The sequence below is a fragment of the Bos taurus genome, chromosome 6 (genome assembly GCF_002263795.3).
Source record: "Bos taurus isolate L1 Dominette 01449 registration number 42190680 breed Hereford chromosome 6, ARS-UCD2.0, whole genome shotgun sequence".
Classification (NCBI taxonomy): Eukaryota; Metazoa; Chordata; class Mammalia; order Artiodactyla; family Bovidae; genus Bos; species Bos taurus.
This window is the reverse complement of record NC_037333.1, coordinates 68,066,497-68,084,033: the sequence shown is the minus strand read 5'-3', so window position 1 is coordinate 68,084,033 and position 17,537 is coordinate 68,066,497.

Sequence of the window (17,537 nt, the reverse complement as noted above, 5' to 3'; positions counted from 1 at the left end):
ACCTGCCTAGTAAGGAACAGACCAGGACAAAAACAAAAGACTTCTTCCATCTCAGACTTCTCTCTTCTCCAAATCTCTGTACTCACAGTACTGCCTTTCCAGCCTCAGAGGACACTGAAAGACATCCCCACTTTGGGAGAAGGGGAGGTGGGAGAAGCGTGGTCTGATCTCAATCCCAGGGAAATTGACTGAGTTGTCACTCTAAATTTGTGCGCTCCTGGCCTCTAAAACCACAAATTAGAAAAACCCAACTCCCTAATAAAAATGGTCATTGAAAAGTAACAAACTTTACATTTTTGTAGAGTAAATGTCCTTCTCCCCACTTTTCAAGGGCTTTCCAGGTGGCACTAGTGGTCAAGAACCTGCCTGCTGATGCAGGAAACGTAAGAGACATGGGTTTGATCCCTGGGTTGGGAAGATCCCCTGGTGGAGGGTGAGGCAACCCACTCCAGCATTCTTGCCTGGAGAATCCAATAGACAGAGGAGCAGTTCATGGGGTCCAAAGAGTTGGACACAACTGAAGTGACTTAATAGCCCCCCAAAAGTTAGAGTTTTCCATCGGTATATTTTACACTGCAGGCAGATCCCAAGTATCGAATTTTAAGTTTGTCCATTTACTAGCAAACACAGTAAATAATAACAACAACAAGAATGTCAGATAAATAGTAAAGAAATTATAAGAAGAGTAACTGTGGGAAGTAAAGAGAGTAGAGAGAACATTTGCTTTCATTTGAGTTTTTAAAAGGAGTTATCTGCAGATAACTACAGCCCCAAATCAGACTTCTGACCTGATTTCAACCTTTCCAAAGGCTTTTAAAAAATGTTTAAGCTCTCATAGTTTAAGTACTATAAAGTCAACTTCTTTTGAATGAAATTTAATAATAACTACATACTAAAAAGTGAATTGCTATGAACAGCCAAAGTATTTGGGGGAATTATAGCTTTTCTTATTCATCTAGGGGACTCATGATATGCTTAATGAGCATTATTAGAGCATTTTTACTGGTGAAAAAGTCATTACATATGCCTTCATATATTTTAAAAGACATAATCTCAACTTCTTTAATTATAGCCAAAGAGCAATCAACAAAAATGTACGTTTGATCTTCATCTGACCTATAACCTGGATTAAATGTTCTGAAAAAAATACTTTTAATATCTTATTTTGAAATCTGATCATTTTGCATTTAGTTGATTAAAAAAAAATGTCCAAGAGAACACTCTGGAAAATTTAAAATAAGATGGGTATTTATAACATAAGGGTTTTCCCAGGCCTTCAGTTTTAAGGTTTGACCCATTAATGTATGTTTTCATTGGAATCCTAAAAGCAGAGAAAAAGACTTTAATTGAGGGGAAATGATAGTTATTTGTTGAAACAATATAATTATTTGTTCAACCAGAAAATTACTATAATTAAACTCCCATCCAGTTCAGGATTTCATTTTCATATCTGTTCTTTTGTCATAGAAAATGAACATATTGGAAGCTGCTGAGAGATTTATTAGGATGTCTTTAAGGCAAGAAATAATTAGAAATTGATTACCTGCCAATTCTGTGTATTCTTAAGAGTTTATGCTTTGTGCCCATAGAAGTTTTAGCACAACAAGGAAAGAAGTGGTTTGGCAATTGCTGTGCTGATTTCAACAAGGAGAAGTCAACCCAGGTCATTAAACACCCACCTGGTTTGGTGATGGTCTACAGTGACTGAATTAACCTAATACTATACTTCCCCTGAAAGGGTGCATAATAGTCAGAAACCTAGGAGAAAGAGGAATGAAGTTATTAGAATCTGATATGAGTAGTTTGTTTCAAGAAACTAGTAAGATTTGTGATAGTCAAGAAATTATGCACAACAGGAGCCTTAAATTTAAATATCCCGATCTGTCCCTGGTGGATAAGCAGTGAAGAATCTTCCTGCCAAGCAGGAGACCTGGGTTCAATCCCTGGATTGGGAAGATCCCCTGGAGAAGGAAATGGCAAACCATTCCAGTATACTTTCCTGGGAAATCCCGTGAACAGAGGAGCCTGGTGGGCTGCAGTCAGTCCATGGGGTCGCAGGAGTCAGACATAACTGAGTGATAGACTTTAGGAGCCACAGATGACTTGGAGGAGAGGTGATGACTAGAGTGATCACCAAGGGTGGTAAAGAATGGGACAAATTGGACCGCACATGCCCTGATTCAAGAGGCATCGTCTACTACCCATCTGTAGTCAATAACACGAGGTAAGAATGTCAGAAGGGGTCAGAAATCAGGAGTTTTCACTGAAATCACCCAACTTTTAAAATATTTAAATAACAATTTTAACCTAAAAACTCAGACAGAGTCGAATCAAGAATGTCTGCAGATTGCATTCAACACATGAGTCACCAGTTTATGATATCTGACATGTAACATCTGGGCTGCATCAACTTTGTATTTCTTAGTGTATATACATGTATGTGCCTCTGTGTGTGTGTGTGTGTGTGTGTGTGTGTGTGTGTACAGACATAGATTTACATATCTATCTACACAGCCAAGGATAAGTCAATTTGATGAATTAAAACAACAGTCCCCACCCCCACAATCAGTCTGCTTGATGGATCTCCTTCAACTATGCGACAGACAATGGTAAGGCAAACAGGATCACCCTCCATCAGATCTCCTCCCCTCCCAATTCTTCTTGGACCTCCCACCTCCTGCCCTCTCCCCAGTTTCCCACCTTTGCTGTGTATGGCATCCAACAAGGAGACTTCGCAGCTCTTCTGTGCAGGATGCCTTAGACCAACTGGAGCCACTTTGCTGACAGGTGCAGAGAACCAGAGGTACAACCTCCATAGGGCAGGCAGCCCGTAACAACTGACTTTCTGTCATGGGAGTATGAAAACTCAGCTCCCCTGCCTTGGACTGGGGTGTCTTTGAACTAGAACATCCACCCCAGAGCTCCCCTGTAGGATTAGGGTGATGCTTCCTTCCTCGGACTTTGTCTCCATCGGACCCTTGTTTGGCTTCCTCCTCTTCCCCTTTCTGCTCCCCTCATCCCCGTTGGTCCCCCCAGGAGTAAGCCTTTCCTTACTAAATCACTTGCACATGAACCCTCATCTCAGAATTCTGCTGAAACCAACCAAAGAGCACCAACCTCCACTGTATCTTCATTTCCTCTTCCTTAATATGAGGACAATAATGTTGCCTACCTTGTAGGGTGATTGTGATGATGAAATGACTTCACATGTATAAAGAGCTTAGAACAATCTCTGGCAACCACTATGTAAGTGTTGGCTAAAAGTATCTCTCCTGATATTTAGAAAATGCAAATAAAAATGAAACCATCATCATGTTGTCTTTCAGCCAAGTTCTATCTCCTGATGCAAGCACATATTGATTGAAACTTTGGAGGTACACATATATATATATGTATATATATCTATAACTCAATACATCTCTCTGTTCTCTAGGATACACACAACTTCATGACAGACCTCATGAAGCAGGACCCCAGAAAGAAACCCAACCTAAGCGCAGAGCAGGGGGTGTGTTTATAGGTGGCAAAACCACCAGACCGTGGCATGGGACACACAGATACCCCAGACATCCTAATGAAGCATCACAATTGATTCAGCTGCAGCCCATCTGTCAAATAAACAGGCCACAGCTTAACTCCCATGGTCCATTTGTTTTTTTCTACATTGGTGTGGCTTAAGCTTTCTGTCTTTCCTGCAGAAATAGGCATCTGTTTCCAAATTTCTCCATTGTTGTCAACAGCACCATCAATTTTCTAATCCCTCAAGATTACAAGCTTAGGATAGTTTATTTCAAACTTTATCCTCCCAAACCAATCTATCATCATGTTTTGCTTATTGTTTTCTCACGAAGCCCAGCAGATCTTTTCCTTTCTGAAGCTGCCCCAGTAATTAATATAAGCATTAATATGTCGTGTTTGGGAATTCCCATTGTTGACTTATTCTCTTACATTCTTGCCTCTTCTGTCTTCAAGTCATTGTCAATATAGCTGGTAGAATACTGCTTTAGATTTTTCATTTCTTGCCATAACCAAAGTCCACATGTAACCTGCTCAGATTATTTAAAATACACGAATATGGTATGATATATGTGCTGGTTCTAAGTTCTTTACAGATACGATCAATCCTCTGAAAGTGAAAGTTGCTCAGTTATGTCTGACTCTTTGCGACCCCATGGACTGTAGCCCCGCCAGGCTCCTCTGCCCATGGGGATTCTCCAGGCAAGGATATTGGAATGGGTTGCCATGCCCTCTTCCAGGGGATCTTCCCAACTGAGGGATCGAACCCAGGTCTCCTGCATTGTGGGCAGATTCTTTACCAACTGGGCCACCAGGGAAGCCCAAGAATACTGGAGTGGGTAGCCTGTCCCTTCTCCAGAGGATCTTCCTGACCCAGGAATCAAACCAGAGTCTCCTGAGTTGCAGGCAGATTCTTTACCATCTGAGCTACTGGGGAAGCCCCAGTCCTCTGAATAAGGTGCTATTACCCCAGTTTTACAAATAAGGAAGCTGAGAGATGTAACTTGCCTGAGGTTATCAAGCTATGTCAGAGCCATGACTCAAAGCCGCAGCAGTCTGGTTCCAGAATCCATGCACTTACTGTCGGGCACTTACTGACAATACTGCAAAACCAACTCCACCTCCCAGTCAATGCTGCTGTCACCATCATCAGCCTTTACCACTACCTCCTCTCAAACCTTCAGTTATCATCTCTGAGTTGCTGTGTGTCATTCTGTAGGCAGAACAGGACAAGAAGTGTTCTGTGAAATAGTGAGAAGGTGGCTTGTTTGGAAGATTTAAGGAGGAAAGTCATAGAAAATAATGCTGGGGTTGGGGTAAGTGATATCTTGGTGAAGGATCAAGCTACAACTATAGGCTGATCTGCTCATGAACGTACACACTAGTGAATGTATCTATCTCTGGTTCTCAAAATGTTAATCATCGCAGTTTTCCAGCCTCCCACCTTGAAATCTGTTTCTTAGGGAACTTGGCCAGAGGCTATTTTACAGTCCCACCAAGTGCTCTTCCCCAGAGACCAGGAATCAGCCTCAGAAAGAGCCTATGAGTGACTTTCTTACACTCTTGGATTCCTCAAACCTCCAAGACTCTTCCTCAAAGGTTGGAGCAGGGGTTATCCCTCTTTGCTTGAGAGTATTAATTCCAAGTTTTGTTTGAAGGTAAATAAGAATATATGTATTTTTAACTTAAAGACTTTGAGGATTCAAGTAATATTTCCATTATTACCACACTGATGTATATTATTTCATGTTCAGATGGCCTATCCAAATTCTTATTTACCTTCAAATGAACTAAATTTGACTGTGGTCATGAACCTTTAGTAATTTGCCAATCCTTGCCATAACTACCACCCACTCCAGCTCATTTTCAAAGTAATTGCTTAAGTGATCATTCACATCTTCCTTCAGTTCAGTTCAGTAGCTCAGTCCTGTCTAACTCTTTGTGACCTCATGAATCGCAGCACGCCAGGCCTCCCTGTCCATCACCAACTCCCGGAGTTCACCCAGACTCACGTCCATCGAGTCAGTGATGCCATCCAGCCATCTCATCCTCTGTCGTCCCCTTTTCCTCCTGCCCCCAACCCCTCCCAGCATCAGAGTCTTTTCCAATGAGTCTTAGGAACACATTATTATTTGCTGAATCTTTTAACCAAAATAGAATTACTAGGAGTGGTTTCACAAACAATTATAATTAAATGCTAAAAATCAACAAAAATATGATACAAAAGTTTTGCAACATAACTATTAACTGAAGAAAAGAAATGAAAGACTTCAAATGTACACGGTTCAGTCACCATCTGGAATGGCTTAATATAAAGTACAAAAAGCAATACTATAGACTGCATGTTATTGTGTTTCTTCAAACTAACTCAATTAAAGAGCCATATAGTGGAGCAGATTGTGGTTATTTGGCTAGGGGGAACATAAACTTTTAAATTACTGTTTTCATTTTGAACCCAAAGGGAGGTGACAAAGAAGAGTTGGACACTAATCCTTTTAAAATTATCTCTTGAGGGAATATAGAAAGAGTTTTATTTCACTATAACTAAGACATAATTTCAATATGGCTCCCCAGCTGAATCAAACATGATGCATGACAGAGTCATTGGCAGTAGATGAATTGGTGGCATGAGGTCAAAGTATGAAGTGGGCAGAAGGTACTCAAAGTCAAATTCTCTTGGCCTAAATTATTGCAGATTTTAAATATTCCTTACAATACTGTCTCGGGATCAGAGCAAGATGGTAGAGAGTTTGTCATCTTAAATAAAGTTCTGCTACTTCCTGAAATCTTAACATCACCGCTAATCTTAACTCTAACAATCAGCTATGGCCCATATCACCCTAGATATCTCTCTTAAATAATTCCTGGAGGGTATCTTTAACAAAAGATTAGTTTAGAGTGCCAAAACCCATTTTAAAACATCACTACTAGATAAAGCTTTGTTGTTGTTGTTTAGCCACTAAGTCTGACTGCTTTGTGACCCCAAGGACTATAGCCCGCCTGGCTCCTCTGTCCATGGATTTCCCAGGCAAGAATACTGGAGTGGATTGCCATTTCCTTCTCCTGGGGATCTTCCAAACGGAAGGATCGAACTCATGTCTCCTGCACTGGCAGGCAGATTCTTTGCCACTGAGCCACCAGGGAAGCCCTTTCATAAAGCTTGCCATACATTAATTTGGGCATCCATAATCACTATTTAAGCATTAATTCACACCAAATCTTATTTTTTAAATAATGTAATTTACATTATTAAAATATAAAGAAATGTAGAAAATTGTTTTAGTTGCTCAGTTGTGTCTGACTCTTTGAGACCCTATGGACTGTAGCCTGCCAGGCTCCTCTGTCCATGGAATTCTCCAGGCAAAAATACTAGAGAGAGTTGCCGTTCCCTTCTCCAAGGTATCTTCCCAACCCAGGGATTGAACCTGCGTCTTCCCACATTGTAGGCAGATGAGCCACCAGGGAAGCCCCAGTAATAGAAAATCAAGGGTAGTAAAATATTTGAAAGCAAGGTTAGTACATTAAAATATAATGTACAGTTGCCAGAAGTCAAAGCAAAGAGAAAAATGTCTCAATGTATGAAATTCACAGAATTCATAAGGAGTACTTTTTCAGTGGATATCAGCCTTTCTTGGTATTAAGATCTGAAAGTAATTTCTTCTGTAATTCCTTATAAAGGAGGTCTGGTCAAATTCACTTTTAGCCACAGAATCTTCCTTAACAGGGCAGTACATGTGCTCTTTCTTTGTACTGAGTTCTTAATGTGTTCATTTGTCTTTTATTCCAAAATGTTGATTGAGTACCTACCATTTGTGTCAGATGCTGGGGAATTTGTGTCAGATGCTCAATCTTTGAGCAGAACAGACACAATCATGCTATGGAATTTAAAGTCTGGTGAGAGGTGAGATTTTTGAAAACCACATAAACAAACTTGTAATTATACTATATATCTATAATGTAATATGTAAATATATATATAGTTACAAACTATGATCAGGGCTATAAAGGAAATCTATGCAGTACCATGAAAACAAGTGGCTTGATCTACCCTTAAAGGCCAAAGAACACATCCCTGAGGAAATAAATGAAGTGTGTGCCTGGAACTATAAAAGGAATATTATCTCATTTAATACTACATTATGCTGAGGGGATTTTTTTTTTCCCCTATTGTTTAAGGGAAATAGAATCTGGTCTTGTTTTCTGAATTTCCCGTGGAGATGCTGAGCCCTTCTGGGCATCAATCAGGCCTGCTTATTCTGTATCTTCCATCCTGCCTCCACCATGTCAGGAGCACTGCGGTGCTCAAGAAACCCTCAGTTCAGTCAACTGTAACTGAAGAAGAATAGAATATAGTTTAATACCGCCACCACCAAGAGTGCTCAGCAAGAAAATACAGCTCCCTTTAGCCTCAGTGCTTAGTACTTTGGACTAACAAATGTTTTAATTGACAGGAAATTCAAATACATCTTCCAAGCATTTTATTATTATTACAAGTTTTTGGAGGGATTGGAGTTCCCCTGGAGAGAAATTTAAGCTGGAGAGCTGGAAAAACCCAGGCTTTGTTACAACCTGGGACTTTTTCTTCACATGCTGTTTTTCTTCTGCTCACGGTAACTGATATTTCAATATTCCCTCTGCAGCAAAGAACCAAGCAGCACCTGCAGACCTGTTCTCTTGTTCCTACCATAACAATTGTTAATTATTCACAAATACTGCCAAATTGTTTTAACATGTCACTGAGGTCACTTGAGCGAGCCTCGACTTCTCTCATCCCCATCTCTCCTTTTTCCCCCTTCCCATCTTTCTTCCCTCCCTTTTCTTTTCTTTCCCCTACATGAATCTCTCTCCCTATCTAACCTACCACCTCCCCTTCTCAGGATGTAAAAATAATAAGACCTGATGGTGCTGCATCATGACACAAAGCCCCTGGAGATCAGTGATTATGTGCTTAGTGACTTCCCCCTAGACTATGGCTGTTCCTGCCTGGACATGCAGGAGAGAGGGCTGGCCTTGAGTGGTCCCTGCAGGTTTGTAGGGGCCTATAAGGTACAAGCAAGGGAAGAAGGGCTGGTGGAACAAAAGGGAAAAATGGTCCTGTCTCACATGGAAGAGGAGCAAATATCAAGGGAAGATAGTAATAATGAAATCAGTGCGAATGGGCATAGAGTAAGGTTGGAACGCAAAGAGAAAGCCCTCAATGGGGAATGAGCAAAGTATAGTTAGATTGGGTTAGAAAACAGGATTTTGAGAAATTCCCAGAGCCAAGGACGTAAGAGAGAGAGAGCTTAGTCTTGAGCTGAGTGTGGAAGGGGGGATTGCTGTTGAGGGCCCTTTATCCAGGCAACTTTCCCCCCCAGCTTTATTGAGATAAAATTGACTTATAACATTGTGTAAGTTAAAGGTTGTAAAGAGTCAAACATGACTGAGTGACTTTAAATGTAAATAAATGTAAGGTGTGCAATATTGTCAGTTTGATATGCTTGTATATTATAAAATGATTATCACCATGGCCTTGGCTAATGTCTCCATCAGGTCACATGATGACGACCATGGCAGAATGATGATGGAGTGTGGGCTTAACCATAGAGTTCTAGATTCAGATGACCCAAATTTGAATCCCGATCCTGCTTCTTAACCTACATGACCTTGGGCAAGTGACTCACCTTCTCTAAGTCTCATTGCCCAATCTGTAAAATGGGGAGAATAGAAAGAACCTGGGCTTCCCTGGTGGCTCAGCAGTAAAGAATCTGCCTGCAATACTGGAGGCACAGAAGACATGGGTTCAATCCCTGGGTCAGGAAGATCCTCTGCAGGAGGACGTGGCCACTCGCTAAACTACTCTTCCCTGGAGAATCCCATGAAGAGAGGAACCTGGCGGGCTACAGTCCGAAGGATCTCAAAGAGTAGGACAAGATTCAAGTGACTTAGCACACATGCAGTATGAACCTACGGTGGCAATTGCCCAAGAAGAGGTAGCTGTTATCATTTCTTCTTCTACTATTACTATTCTAACAATGTCTAGCATATGGTAGGTACTAAATTTTGTTGTTGTTGACTGAGGAAGGGATATATGTGCTATCTATGAACAGTAAGGAAAAGTTTTTCTCATAGGACAAAGTGCAACCAATCAGCTCAGACTTTAAGCAGTTTCTTTCGCATATTACAAACACTGGCTGGACATTAAAGAGTTTGTTTTCATCCTTGAGAGTCCCCATGTGGCCGCAGAGCGCTGTCCTGTGCTTATTTTTCTGGAGGTCCTCCTATCATACAATCGGGTTTGCTTCATTCTTTGGGAGCTACATGCTGCCAATGGAAACATCAGCATCCTCTTCCCTCGGGCAAGTAAGTTATGAAATAGAAAGGAAAACAGCCCTCTCGACCTGCACTTAGATGCAACCTTGATTTTGGGCAGCCAGGAGCTAAGAGGCTGGACCTGTATGTTGATGGTTTCTGGGCAGAGTTCACAATTCTGATGATGTGGATTTCTATCAACAGCATGGTAAGAAAAGGGACTGCATATAATCTGCACTCTCTACAACCCTGATGACATGACTGTTTGGCCACCCTTGCCAATTTGGATGACTAAAACCACTGAGAAGAAGCCTTAAATAAACCAAGGAGAAATGTCAAAATATTAGGGTGGTCAGATCCCTTCTGGCATGCTGTGCTGAATTTTGGAAACCATATTTTAAATGACTATCTTAAACTTGTGTCCCAAGGACAGCAATAAGATGAGAAAGATAGTAATAATTTATGGATCACAGCACACAGATGTACTGAATTAAGAGCTAAAAAACACTAACCAAGCATCACCCCATGAAATGTTCGCCACTACCCCATAGAAGGGCTAGTGGTCCCCATGTGACAGACAGAAACATAAGTACTAGAGAACTATCAAGTAGCGCTTCTAAAGTCACAGCTAACAAGCTATGAAGGTGAGTTACCGCCTAAGGTCTGTTTCATTCCAAAGTCTTTCCTCTTTACAATTACAGAGATTTGTAACATGACCTTTCAGAAGGGGCTGGACATGCTTGAGAAAGGCTAACATGGAGAAGAACTGACAAAGACAAGACATGACACTTGCATTTATTGTAAGAAAAATGCTTTTTTATATTTAGTTACAGACTTTGATTCTAGGATGGAAGCTTCTTAGAAACAGTTTTGACTTAATTTAAGTAGAAAATTCTCTAACAGCCAGAGCTGACTTACAGAGAAACAGGTAGACTTGGGCATGTTCTGAAAGTTCCAGTGTATTCAAGAAATGGCCCAGGCTTCTTCTGACGAGGAACACGGTAGAGAGATCCTTGCATCAGGTTATGGCCAGACCGTAACTTTCAAGATCTCCTCAATACCAAGATCATGCAGTCCTAAGTCAGCATTTGCATTGTGTGTTATCATGTCATGCTACACACACAGCAGGCAAGTTCTTGCAAAGAGCAGTGTCTAAAGGAAGACTCCTCGGATCTTAAACGATAGAAGCCCCAACTCAAAGAGGCCTGAACAAGAATTAATAAAAATGGAAATAAATAAACCAGTGGGAACATACTGGCTCAAGCAATTGACAAGAATGGGGCTATGGATGTGGCTAGAAATACCACTAGATCTAGGATCACAAATAATAGCTTCAAGATCTGACTTTCACATTTTTATCCCTCAGCTCTGTCCCAACTCTCTTGAGTGACTCTCATAACATCAAGATGGCTTCCAGAATTTCCGGGGGGCCTACATCTTTCTAGGTTCAAAATGAGTAGAAGAAAAGAAAAGCTGGGCCGACGCTGTTTGTCCCAACATTTCCAATGAGTTCTGTGAGTCACTTCGATAAAACTGGCTTCAGGACTTACGATGTTCAGAAAAATGAGAAGATCTGATTGACTTGGGCCAGGCCCTATGTTAAATTGCCAGGAAAACCATGCAGACAGAATTGGGAAAAGAGTAGCTTTTTAAACTCATTCAATGAACATTAGTTTATTAAAAAAAATAATAATAAACAATGCCATTTGCAGCAACAAAGTTGGATCTAGAGATTGTCATACTAAAGTAAGTCAGAAAGACAAGCTTCATATGATATCATTTATATGTGGAATCTTTAAAAAATGATAGAAATGAACTTATTTTTAAAACAGAAGTGGACTGTTATAAATAGAGTGGTTATCAAAGGGGAAAGGTTGTTGTTGTTTAGTCGCTAAGTCGTGTCCAACTCTTTTGCAACCCCATGGACTGTAGCCGGCCAGGGTCCCCTCTCCATGGGATTTTTCAGGCAAGGATACTGGACTGGATTGCCATTTCCTTCTGCAGGGGATCTTCCAGACCCAGAGACTGAACCCACATCTCCTGTATTGACAGGCAGATTCTTTACCACTGAGCCACCAGTGAAGCTCCAAAGGGGAAAGTGGGGGAGGGATAAATTGAAAATTTGGGATTAACAGACATATACTTCTATATATAAAATAGGCAAACAAGGACCTACTGGATAACACAGGGAACAATACTCAATATCCTGCAATAATCTATAACGGAAAAGAGTCTTATATATGTGTGTTCAGTTCAGTCTCTCAATCATGTCTGACTCTTTGTGACCCCATGGACTGCCTCACACCAGGCCTACTGTTTATTGCCAACTCCCAGAGTTTACTCAAACTCATGTCCATCGAATTGGTGATGCCATCCAACCATCTTATCCTCTATCATCCCCTTCTCCTCCTGCCTTCAATCTTTATATATGTGTGTGTATATATATACATATATACATTTATATATTACTGAATCACTTGGCTGTACACATGAAACATTGTGGATCAACCATATTTCAAGTTGAAAAAGCTGAGCATTATTTAGTACCTATTATGTGAATAGGGCGAGAGAAAGCAATGGCACCCTACTCCAGTACTCTTGCCTGGAAACTCCCATGGACGGAGGAGCCTGGTAGGCTGCAGTCCATGGGGTCGCACACGACTGAACAACTTCACTCTCACTTTTCCCTTTCATGCATTGGAGAAGGAAATGGCAACCCACTTCAGTGTTCTTGCCTGGAGAATCCCAGGGACGGGGGAGCCTGGTGGCCTGCCGTCTCTGGGTCGCACAGAGTCGGACACGACTGAATCGACTTAGCAGCAGCAGCAGAAGCATGTGAATGGGGCACTGTGCTGAGCACCAGTAAGCATGCTATAGATGACTAAAAACTTAGAGCTGTTGTATACAACAACCAAGGACAAGGATGGTTCATTTGTACTGAATGACATTTAGGAAGCAGGCTATAGTCATCATTCTGCCTCTGTGTAGGAAATCTTATTTCTCTACTGTTCTGAAATCTGGGGACCTTCTCACTGGTTCTTAGACAAGGCAGTTTTACTGTCCAGCCCCCACTTTCTGGGGGAAGTTTGACAGCGTCTGGAAACATCTTTAGTTGTCACAAGCAGAGAAATACTCCTGGCATCTGGTGGGAGGAGGCCAGGGTGCTGCTAAACTTCCTATGATACACAGGACAAGTCCTGAAAACAAAAATATCCAGCCCTAAATGCCAGTGGCACTGGGTTGAGAAACCCTCTTGTAGTGGAAAACACATAAACACGTGTTTGCAATGTCCAGAAACTTCTCCATCACAGGTAAAACTCTATGGCACTCTAATAACTGATAGCACTATAGCATAGGTCTAAACTGGGAGAGGCACGCCACTTTCAAGTTGGAACAAAGGGTGGAGAACCAGGCCTGGGTTTTGCTTCGTGCGGAGGTGCTGCTAGTAATTGCTCACAGGTGGTTGGTCACCTACTCTCTCATTCCAGTGAAACCATCCCCAGCTGGAATGCACGCCACATTACCTTCTAGCTTCCAGACTGATCACCCAACAATCAGAAACTCAAGAGTCACTAGGAATTCATACCTGCTGGAAACTTGCCAGACAGCTAATGAATTGCACAGGGTTGCTGTCAAACTCACATCTTTAATTGGTCAGGAGACCTAACTTCATTTCAAAACTATTTGCTTGCCTCTCGGATGAGTGTTCCAGATGTCAAGGACAGAATCCTGTTGATGATCCAGGAATCGTGCCAAAAATATTTGCTGGCAGCACTCCAAGGAATTGACTTCACACTCTGCAGTGGGCTAGAGTCGGCCAGTGGTCATATAAGCATTCTTATTGAATTTGTGCTGCACAGCCAGACCTCACAGTCCAGAAACTTCATCAGCTTACAATGGAACTCTGTCTATACTATTACTTGAGAAAGTCTGAAACAGACTGGCAGACTGAAGGATGGAACATGAAAAAAAAAAAAAGACTGAAACTATGTTATTTCAAACCAACATCTCCTCCTTCTGCCTTTCTGCCTTATTCTGAATTTGCAAAATCCTGCCATAATAAACTAATTCATAAGTATGCAAAGATCATCACTTTAAACCAAACTGGGGGTTAGTCAAAACCTCCAACACAATCATTTAATTATTCAGTTTTGTCAACAGTTAGTCACTCAGTCGTGTCTGACTCTTTGTGACCCCATGGACTGCAGCACACCAGGCTTCCCTATCACCAATTCCTGGAGCTTGCTTAAACTCAACAGGGAAACAAATCAACTCTTTGACTAATTTAGCATTGATTTTACTTAAATCAGTAGTTCTCAATCTTGACTTACATTGGGACTACTTATGGAGCTTTTGTAAGTCCTAATACCCAAAGCACTCCCTAAGAATCTGCTGCTGCTGCTGCTGCTAAGTCACTTCAGTCGTGTCCAACTCTGTGGGACCACATAGACAGCAGTCCACCAGACTCCCCTGTCCCTGGGATTCTCCAGGCAAGAACACTGGAGTGGGTTGCCATTTCCTTCTCCAATGCATGAAAGTGAAAAGTGAAAGTGAAGTCGCTCAGTCATGTCCGACTCTTCTTGACCCCATGGACCGCAGCCTACCAGGCTCCTCCATCCATGGGATTTTCCAGGCAAGAGTACTGGAGTGGGGTGCCATTCCCTTCTCCACTCTAAGAATCTATGGTGGTGGAAATCAGATATTTTTAAAGCTCTTCTGGTGATTCTAAAGTACTCCTACCTACACGTACGTACTTCCCACTTTATGATCTGGTTATCAAGAATGACTTGGGAGGCATAGACTAGTAGCATAACCTGGGCTTTACCACTAACAAAGGAAAAAGGGAAGTAAGAAGGAAGGAAGAGGGGGAGGAAGGGAGGGAGGAAATTCATTTCAGACCATTGCCATAGGTTCATTATACTTAGAATGTGGGTGTCACGTAAACATAAATTCATCTCATTAACAAGAAAAAAGTAGCTGTTCAATTCTCTTGTGCAGCAGTAATTCTGAAACGTCAAAGTGTTTTCCTACAGTTTATGCAATTGGAAAAGAAAATCATAAACATTTCAGACCAGATAGTGTGCCCAACCCTGAGGTAGATCATTTTCTGGTATTACTACTTATTTGCCCATGTTAATAAAAATATTCAGTGACAGGCAACTGCATAGTGGTAGGGGATATGGAGGGACTTCTCAATCTCATGCTGGTCAATTTAGGGGAGAACAGATGACTTCTATGTGTTTGTATTAGCTTTAACAAGAGACCGCAGCTCTCTTATGGATTCTTGGTTCTCTTGGGTCGTTAAAGCTAAGAGATGCCACCCACCTCCTAGAGCTTAGATTCTCCTAAAACCATGGGACATAAAGATGCAGGATGAACATTCTTCCTCCCTGATACTGGAGAGTTCTCTGGCAATTAGCCTCTCTGCAGGATTGAAAACTCCCCTTCAAAACTTCATAAATTCCTGCTTGAGAGTTATGTTTTTCCAAGCCTAGGTTGCTAGTACAAGCTGTTTCCTGAAATGAATGACCAGCTGGAGAGAATACATGTTTGCAGTCTGCATCTATGCTGGCTGTATATCCTTCTCAGGCCTAGATCCCTTTTCCTGGGAGTGGTATGCTTCTCACAGCACCTGATAGCTCATCATGAAAGGATGTGGCGAAATTACGTCCTGTCACTCCCAGCGGAGACGGGAATGTTTGGTACCATTTCTGGCAATGAAGAGAGGTGGGTGGCAGAGCAAATGCGAGAAGATGTGGGGCAGTAGGCCTTGGTTGAGGCTTCCAATGTACATTCAACTTATCCCAAAACAGGGAATAAATAGCCACCAAGATGAATGGGAAGATTCAAAGGAGATATTCATTGGATCTGTTTAATTGTACCCCATTAGCCATCTATGGTACTTCTAATATACTATGAATTATTAATTTTTTAAAGTACTTATTTATTTATTTGGCTGCACCAGATCTTAGTCATGGCACACAGGATCTTCTTCAGCTGTGGCATGAAAACTCTTAGTTGCGGCATATGGGATCTAGTTCCTGACTGATCCTGGGCCACCTGCATTGTGTGTACAGAGCCTTAGCCACTAGATCACTAGGGAAGTCCCTGAATTCATATTTTTATAAATTCTGAGTTTCTTATGAATAGCATCATTACATTAATTATTTCTTCATGTGTTAAAAATGTTAATGTATTAAACATATACATTTATAATATATTACAATTAAAAAAAACATGCTGTGATATGTCTATCTTTTTTAAATGAGCCCCAAACTATGGAAGTGGTCAAGGTCTCTCTCAAATTCTGAGGGGCCAGGGGAAATGGGTATGCATCAGGAGACAGTCAGGGGAACCCTTCCAGCAGGAGCGAGGTGCTCCATGTGGCTCTGTTCTCTGAAGCTCAGCTGGGGCTGGGGGTGGCAGCCCTTTGATCTCCCATGTGCTGACAGAGCTGCATTTAGCTCTCCCTCAAGCTGGCATAAAGGAGAGACTGGATCCCCTTTGAATGGTTCCTGCTCAACAGAATGCACACAGATGCTGAAGGAGGAGGCGCCCCCAGCACAGAGGCCTGCCAGGTTAAACCTCTATTGGTGGGCTGATGTTTCACACCTTGCCTGGTGAGCAAGCGGAGGCTGAGTTCAAAGGACCCTTAGCCCCACTGGTGAGTACCCCAGTGCCATATGCTGAGAAGCTAGATGTGCCCTAGACCTTGAAGACTTTTAAACTTATGTTTATCGATTTTCTCAGATAATGAAAATTCTTCTCAATACCCCAGCACCATGGTTAGAGGTGCTATTGCTAACAGGAATGGGGGAATACATGATTAGGCTAAATAATAATGAAAAAAAACAGCCACTTCTGAACTAGCTGTAATAACAGAGCCAAGGATGCTATTGTAGTTTTCTACTCCAGCTGTAATTACCACAAACTTAGTGTCTTAAAACAACATGAACTTAACATCTTATAGTCCTAAAGGTCAGATTTCCAAAAATAGGTCTCCCTAGGCTAAAATAGAGGTGTCAGCAGGATTTCATTCCTTATGAGGCCCTAGGGGAGAATCTATTTTCTTATCTTGCCCAGTTTCCAGACACACATTCCTTGGCTTGTGGACCCTTCCTCCGGTTTCAAAGCCAACAACATTAAGATGAGTTCTGCCCACATAGCACCTCTCTGGTTCTGGCTTCTAATTCCCTCTTCTACATTTAGCTTGTGATTACATCAGGCCCACCCAGATAACTCAAGTTAATTTCTCCATTTTATTTTTAAACTTTTTTCTTGGTAATTTTTCTTTATTTTTCCTAGTTTTATCAAGATACAATTGAAATAGAAGATTGTATTAGTTTAAGTTGTACAGCATAATGATTTGTATATATATGTATATATATACACACTGTGAAATGATCATCCTGATAAGTTTAGTTAACATCCATCATCTCACAGTTACAATTTTTTTTTCCATGTGTTGAGAATTTCGAACATCTATTCTCTTATCTGACTCGATGGACGTGAGTCTGAGTGAACTCCGGGAGTTGGTGATGGACAGTGAGGCCTGGTGTGCTGCAATTCATGGGGTCACAAAGAGTCAGACACAACTGAGCGACTGAACTGAACTGAACTGATTCTCTTATCTATATATTTGTATTCTATGAAAATACCATAATCTCCCTATTTTAAAGGCAGATGATTAGCAAGCTTAATTCCATCTGCCATCTCAACTCCCACCTTCC